Below are 8,419 nucleotides of genomic sequence, written 5' to 3'. Positions count from 1 at the left end.
AACAAAACCGGTCTTTTCTGGCTGTGATTTTGGGGATGTCACAGTTGGTATCAGAGCATTAGTTTAAGCGATGATTGTGAGGTGTGAGCACTAGATTATTTTAGGAATTGTGCCTAAAATGCTTTTATGTGCTAAATACTTTGTGCATGATATGTTGTTAATTGTTTGGATCTATGGTCTGTTGCCGACCGGATCTGGAAACCTTATGTGTTTAGGATTCTAAACGTACGACTACGATATTAGATCTAGCATGTAAACGTTTCGGAGTGATAAGGATGATTTAACCGTCTATCCTAAATAAAGATCTAAATTCACCTTATTCGGTGTATAGATCAAGATGGCAAGGACCCGTAGCTGAAACGTGAATGCAAATGGGAACAGAAACCAACCCCCAGTAATTGAACAGATACCCGTTGTGGTAGCCGCTGCTGAGCCAATAACATTGGCCGGAGTGCAAGCGATGATCCAGGCGATGTTGGATCGTCAAATGGAGGAAACCAGACTCTTGCTCCAACAAAATCGAGAGGAAGCAACTATTCAGATCGAACAGCCCGAGTGGAACGAAGGGCAAACTGAGGAGGGAAACTATAGTGGGACTGTTGGTCAAGCCAACCCACCAATAGTTCAACAAAACAACCAGGGTGAGGAAGTCGAGAGGAATGGATGCAAGTACAAGGATTTTCTGACTTGCAAGCCATCGACTTTCACGGGAAAGGAAGATCCAATCGGGGTCATGGATTGGATCTCGGAGATGGAGTTAGCCTTCATGACATGCGGTTGCAGAGGGAAACTACAGACCATGTTTGCAGTGCGTCAATTTCGAGGAGGTGCCGTACGTTGGTGGAATACCTTGGGGAAGACTTTAAGCCCCAACAAGCCCCTGCAACTGACATGGGCAGAATTTCCGGTGCAATTCAAACAAAAGTACTGCTCAGCTCAAAACCTGCTAGAGTTAGAGAACCAGTTTCTAACCCTGAAGAAGGGAAGCATGTCAATTGATGAATACACGAACAACTTCACAGAAAAGATGGAGTTTGCCTTGCGTCTTGTTCCGGATGAGCTGACGAAAATTGATAAGTACGCAAAGGGACTTCCATGGGAGTACGCGGTGCCAGTACGTCAGGCACCTACTTTGGAGGCAGCTATCTGGGCTGCCAAGTCTGTGGAGGACATGATTAAGGGAAGAGCTGCCAGCAAAATCGAGGTTGGCGAGAAGAGGAAATTTGAAGGGTCTGCTAAACCCAACAAAAAGAAGAGCAAGTTCGGTCCAAAAAATTCGGGGGAGGAAACAAATTTAAATGGTGCAAGAAGTGCAAGAAGAAGCACTCGGGAAAATGTGGCGATGAAGTAACCTGCTACAAGTGTGGGAAAACGGGGCACTATGCCAATGAGTGCACCACCAACAAGAAGGTGTGCTACGAGTGTCGTGAAGAAGGGCATATTGCTAAGGATTGCCCAAAGAAGAAAGATGCGGGAAGGCCCAACATACCACCAAAGCCGAAGGCAAGAGCCTTTCAGATGACGCTCGAGGCTGCGAAGGAGGCAGCAGACGTCGCTTCAGGTACCTTTCTTGTAAATGGTTTGCCTGCAAATATACTATTTGATTCTGGAGCCAACTACTCTTTTGTGTCGCATAAATTTGGTGGAAAATTATCATTGCCTGTAGAAAAACTTGATAACGCCCTAATTGTAGAAGTTGCCAGTGGCAAATTCATACCTGTTAGTAATCGTATTAGGAACATCGTCATTGACCTAAACGGAAACGAATTCCATGAGGAACTATTACCCATAGAGTTAAACGGTTTCGACATCGTTTTGGGTATGGATTGGCTTAGCGCCAATGATGCCGAGATATTATGCCGAAAGAAGATAGTTAGGATAAACCCACCCGGAAAGGAATCATTTATGGTGTACGGGGACAAATGCAGAGTGAATTCTGGAATCATCTCCCTGATGAAAGCCAGGAAATGTTTGACCAAAGGATGTGCATCATACTTGGCATTCGTAATCGATGCTAAGAAGGAGAAGAAAGAGGTGCAGAATATACCGGTTGTGTGCGATTATCCGGAAGTCTTTCCCGAAGATCTTCCAGGATTACCACCTGATAGGCAAGTGGAGTTTCGTATAGACTTGTTACCAGGAACAACACCGATAGCAAAGGCACCTTACCGATTAGCACCGACGGAGATGAACGAGCTCATGACACAACTTCAGGAGCTGTTGGACAGCGTATTTATTCGACCTAGTTCATCACCCTGGGGAGCTCCGGTGTATTCGTGAAGAAGAAGGATGGAAGCATGAGGATGTGCATAGACTACCGAGAGCTGAATAAGGCAACGGTGAAGAACAAGTATCCATTGTCGAGGATTGATGACCTATTCGATCAGCTGCAAGGTTCGAGCTACTTCTCAAAGATCGATCTTAGGTCAGGATATCATCAGCTGAAGGTGAGAGAGCAGGATATTGAGAAGACTGCATTCAGAACAAGATATGGACACTACGAGTTCTTGGTTATGTCATTCGGACTAACCAATGCTCCCGCAGCATTCATGGATTTGATGAATAGGGTTTGTAAACCATTCCTCGATAAATCTGTGATAGTATTCATCGACGACATTCTCATCTACTCAAAAAGCCAGGAGGAGCATGGAAAGCATCTACGAGAAGTGTTGGAGGTGTTAAAGAAGAAGAAGCTTTTTGCAAAGTTCTCCCAATGCGACTTTTGGATACGGGAAGTCCAATTCTTGGGTCATGTTGTTAACCAAGAGGGAATAATGGTTGACCCCGCCAAGATCGAGGCTATAATGAAGTGGGAACGTCCGAAGAGTCCCACGGAGATTCGAAGCTTTCTAGGATTAGCCGGATATTATCGACGACTTATCCAAGGCTTTTCTTCGATAGCTGCTCCATTAACAGCTTTGACCCATAAAGGAGCTACGCATACATGTAGTGAGAAACATGATGAGGCATTCGAGAAGCTAAAGAAGAAGTTATGTGAAGCACCAATACTTTCTCTACCCGATGGAGTCGAAGATTTCGCGGTTTATAGTGATGCATCTGGAGTCGGGTTGGGTTGTGTTCTGACCCAAAGAGAAAAGGTGATAGCATACGCATCTCGACAATTGAAAGAGCACGAAAAGAACTACCCTACTCATGATCTGGAGTTGGCACGATAGTATTTGCCTTAAAGATATGGAGGCATTACCTCTACGGCATGAAGTGCAAGCTCTTCAGTGATCATAAGAGTCTCCAGTATCTCTTTAATCAGAAGGAGTTGAACATGAGGCAAAGATGCTGGCTAGAACTTCTCAAGGACTACGACTGTGAGATACTTTACCACCCGGGAAAAGCATATATTGTTGCTGATGCTCTCAGTCGGAAAGTCAATCTTGAAAGGAAAAGGCCAAGAGCATTAAGAATTGAAGTCGTCTCGACGATTGTGGAAAGTATCAGGAAAGCTCAAGAAGAAGCTTTAGGGAAGAATGACCGAAAGGAAGAACGTTTGGGCAAAACGTTAGTATTCGGAAAAAACAGTCGAGGACTGAAGGTATTCCAAGATCGAATCTGGGTACCTGAAACAGGAGGAATAAGAGATCTTCTAATGGAAGAAGCACACAAGACCATGTACTCGATTCATCCCGGTAGCACTGAAATGTATAGGGACCTAAAACCCTACTACTGGTGGCCGACGATGAAGCTCGATGTTGCGAAGTATGTGGCCGAGTGCGTAACACGTGCGAGGGTTAAGACACATCATCAAAAACCATATGGGAGTTTAGAACCCTTACCTGTACCCATGGGTAAATGGGAAGACATCACCATGGATTTTGTGACTAAACTGCCCAGAACGAAGAACGGACATGACATGATTTGGGTAGTCGTGGATCGTTTCACCAAGAGTGCACACTTCATAGCCGCCAACGAGAAGTGGTCTATGGATAAGCTCGCAAATGCTTACGTGAAGGAAATTGTAAGACTTCACGGTGTCCCTCTTACGATTGTGTCAGATCATGATAGTTGTTTCACGTCGAGGTTTTGGAAGAGTCTGCAAGAGGAATTGGGTGCGAAATTATGTTTGAGTACTGCTTACCATCCACAAACCGATGGTCAGAGCGAAAGAATGATTCAGACGTTGGAAGATATGTTGAGAGCATGTACCCTCGAATTCCAAGGGAATTGGGACGAGCACTTACCTCTAGTAGAATTTTCCTACAACAATAGTTTTCACTTGAGCATCAAGATGGCACCTTATCAAGCCTTGTATGGACAGAAGTTTCGTACGCCGTCTTGTTGGCTTGAAGCCAGAGAGAAGCAGTTTATGGGCCCCGAGATAGTCCATGAGACTGCTGAGAAATTGAAGGTGATTAGGGAAAGAATGTTAGCAGCTCAGGATCATCAGAAGAGCTATGCTGACAAGAAAAGACGACCGATAACCATCCAATTTGGGGATTCCGTTTTACTTAAAGTCTCGCCGTGGAAGGGACTTATACGATTTGGGAAACGAGGAAAGTTGAGTCCAAGGTTTATTGGACCGTTCAAAGTTCTTCAGAAGATTGGGAACCAAGCTTACAAGCTGGAATTGCCCGAAGAACTCAATGGTATTCATAACTCCTTCCATGTGTGTTATTTGAGGAAATTCATGGGAGATGTTCCCGACATAATTCCAATCTCGGAATTAAGGATGGATGAGAATAAAAGGATGATCGAAGAGCCTGAGGCAATTGTTGACCGTAAGACTAAGAAGTTACGACGCAAGATGGTCGACTTGGTGCCAGTCCGATGGAAACATTCGAATGGGCCGAATCTCACTTGGGAAACAGAGGATGACATGATGAGTCGCTATCCACATCTGTTTGCTAATGCATGATTCCGGGACGGAATCATCCTAAGGGGGAGAGAATTATAACGTCCAGGTTTCAAGGCTAAGCATTTTGTCAATGTAATAGTCTAGGTCAACTATTGTAACTCTTTTTGAAGTAATAAAGATGAAATATTTAAGTATTATGTGAATTATGTGTGTTTATGTGTTTATTATTTAATTATAAATGTATAATTAATAAAGAATAAAAATGAGCGTCAAAATTAAAGTATGAGATAATCCCAATATCTCTACATAAAGTTGTAGAATATGTCTCAAGGTTTCCGTACATATAAAGAATGCCGAAATCCGAGCTATAACAAAGAAGTTATGACCCGCCGAAGTTTTACGGCAAAACCGGCACGGCACCGAAAGACGTAAATAGTGAATTTACGATAGAAGACTTTTTAGCCTTATCAATCTAAAAAAAAGTCATAGAATATGTTAAAATAAGAACATCAATAAAAAGAATGCCCAAATCTGACTTCGTATGAAGAAATTATGATTTTTCTAAGATTCGGCTTAGCAGTGCATGACCTGAAACTCGAATTTTAGTTCGAGCGGTTTTTGGCTTACGCGACCTAAATGAGAGTTGAAGATCTCATTAATAGGAACTCAATGGTAAAAACACAGACGAAAACGGAGTCCATATGAAGGAGTTATGAATTCTTCGCGGTCATTTAACCGTTTAAACGCCTCCTACTGTTAAATTTGAGATCGGTCGAGAATTAGCTGACGGAGTCTAAACGAAAGTTGTAGATCTTGATTTTACCTACGCGTGGATATAAAGAACATCAAAAACGGAGGTCGTATGCGAAAGTTATGATTTTTCTAAGTTTGAAGGATGATACGCGATAGGGGGTGACGTGACACCACCATAATTGGACACGTGGCACCACCAGAAGGCCACCACATGGACCAACTCGGTGAGTCATGACTCAGACTCGGCGAGTCCACCAGTCAGGCCTCCTATAAATAGAGGTGCCTGGCATTCACTTCACTTCACACCTCAACCCTCTTCTTTCTCTCTCTAAACTCTCTCTCTAAGCCCCCTAACCCCCCTAAAAGCCTAGGTAAACCCCCTAGCACCCGAAGGAAGCCCCGAGGCACCCGGAGTCCCAAGAAAAGAGCCTTTCGGCTCGGGAACGCTGCTCCAGCGAAGCTCGGTTTTCGAGAAAAACCCGCTGTAAGTGAGTTGTACCTATCTTATCTTTAGTTTAGCTTATGTTTTAATATAGGAATGTTATTAGGTCCTTAAAATAATTATTTGGGCTATTATTATGAGTTATATTGAGTGTTATTAACGCTTATATAATAATATTAATAGTCAGATAATTAATTTGTCGCGGTTATCATTAGACTAAACCCTAGTGGTATCGATACTAGGTTTTATCGAAGGAATATAATTTTGAGAGTATCGAAGCGCTGTCCGAGTGCTGAGTCACCACCTAATCAGGTGAGTGCATAGTTACTTTCAGCTTACACATAGATATGAAGTATTTAATATAAATTACGTGCTACGTGTGCATATTATCTGAATACTTGTTATCTATGCTGGATGAACGTTTTATACATGTTTTCAAAGATTTAAACTGTATATGTATTTTATATCTACAAAATGTGTTGGGTAAAACATAGGTAGATGTAATAGTTGCTGTGTGACAAAATAAAATAATGAGAGGCCTCGTTATAGATGTTATTGATGATTCAGTCATCTAGCGGAGTATAGATGACGACCACGGACTATTCTAGACAGTCCAATAGAACACTAGCAGGCTCGCAACCTGTAGGTGTTTATTTGAACTGTGTGTTTATTTGAACTATGTGCTCACCAGATGTACTCCATCCCCCATATGGTTGCCTTTAGGACATCTATTGCTAAGGAATCCACTTAGTAGCAGTGTCCGTCCCGATGATGATCCTTAGGCTAGGTCCCTTATGATAGGTGTTTAGGGAAGTAAAGTGAGGATAACGGGAACGGGTAATCGGGTTATTGTTGATTGATGAAATTAATAAAATTATTTATTGTGGGTTGAAAACCCTATGTGCTCACCAGGCTCCCAAGCCTGACCCACTCAGTTTTATGTATTACAAGTAGTGACGCATGAGCATAGGTGTGATGTTTTGGACGAGGGATTACGGATATAGGCCTGTAGATATGAAATAATATAGTAAGGCTTATATTGTACTGTTTATACTTTTGATCTGTACGAACATGACATCCCGAGTCTTTTAATGAAATACATTTCTATGGAAATGCTTTTGATAAATCTTTATCATATTACTGTTTTAGTACAAATTCCGCAACTCTTTTATTAAAAGATAACTCTGATTTTGAAATAAAGTATAAACAAAACCGGTCTTTTCTAGCCGTGATTTTGGGGATGTCACAAGAGCCTTCCATTTGACCGCAGAGGAGGTCCGTGCTGCGCCCGATGTCATTGTTGGTATATATTCTTTCATATATTTACTTTTATGTTGAGATGTTGTGCTTATATTATGATATGTGTAGGTGCTTTTCTTGTGAATTTTGTATCTGCCTTGGTGTTATTTGACTCAGGTGCGAGTCGGTCTTTTGTATCTTTGGCTTTTAGTCAACACATCAGTATTAGTCGAGATGTGATGAGTCGACTGTGAGAGTTTCCATAGCTGATGAGAGAGCGGTGTATGCCACCGAGGTGATTCAAGGATGTGTACTCGAGATTTTCGGCGTCAAGTTCCCGATTGATCTAGTTCCTATTGCGATGGGAGATGTCTGTGTCATCATGGGCATGGACTGGTTGAGTAAGTTTGGAGCGGTTATCGACTGCCAGAGACAATTGGTGACCATAAGAGATCCTAGTGGGGGAGTTCTTACCGTGTACGGTGAGGGTACGCGTTATGGGTCGGCATTTTGTTCAGCCGCTAGAGCGAGGCAGAGTCTATAGCAGGGTTGTAAGGGGTTTTTAGCATATGTGATGGATACGAGGGTTGATTCAGAGAGACCGAGGTTAGTTGATGAGGTTCCGATAGTGCGTGACTTCCCGGATGTATTTCTGGAAGAGTTATCGGGTGTGCCTCTCGAGAGGTAGGTTGAGTTCAGCATCGATTTGGTTCCAGGAGCTGCACCTATCGCCAAGGCACCTTATCGCCTTGCGCCTCCAGAGATGCAGGAGTTATCCTCGCAGCTTCAGGAGCTGTTGGGGAAGGGATTTATTCGGCTGAGCAGTTCGCCATGGGGAGTGCCTATCCTTTTTGTTAAGAAGAAGGATGGGTCACATCGAATTTGCATTGATTAAAGGGAATTGAACAAGCTTACGGTCAAGAACCGTTACCCGTTGCCGATGATCGATGATTTGTTCGATCAGTTACAGGGAGCATCTTGGTTCTCCAAGATTGATTTGAGTTCGGGTTATCATCAGGTGAGGGTGCGAGATGAGGACATCCAGAAGACAACGTTCAGGACTCGTTACGGGCATTACAAGTTTGTGGTGATGCCTTTCGGGCTCACCAACGCACCGGAGGTGTTCATGGACCTCATGAACAGAGTATGTAGGCCGATGTTGGATCGCTCGGTGATCG

The sequence above is a fragment of the Lactuca saligna genome, chromosome 1, assembly GCF_052625555.1.
Source record: "Lactuca saligna cultivar CGN05327 chromosome 1, ASM5262555v1, whole genome shotgun sequence".
Taxonomy (NCBI): Eukaryota; Viridiplantae; Streptophyta; class Magnoliopsida; order Asterales; family Asteraceae; genus Lactuca; species Lactuca saligna.
This window is presented reverse-complemented; position numbering follows the sequence as displayed.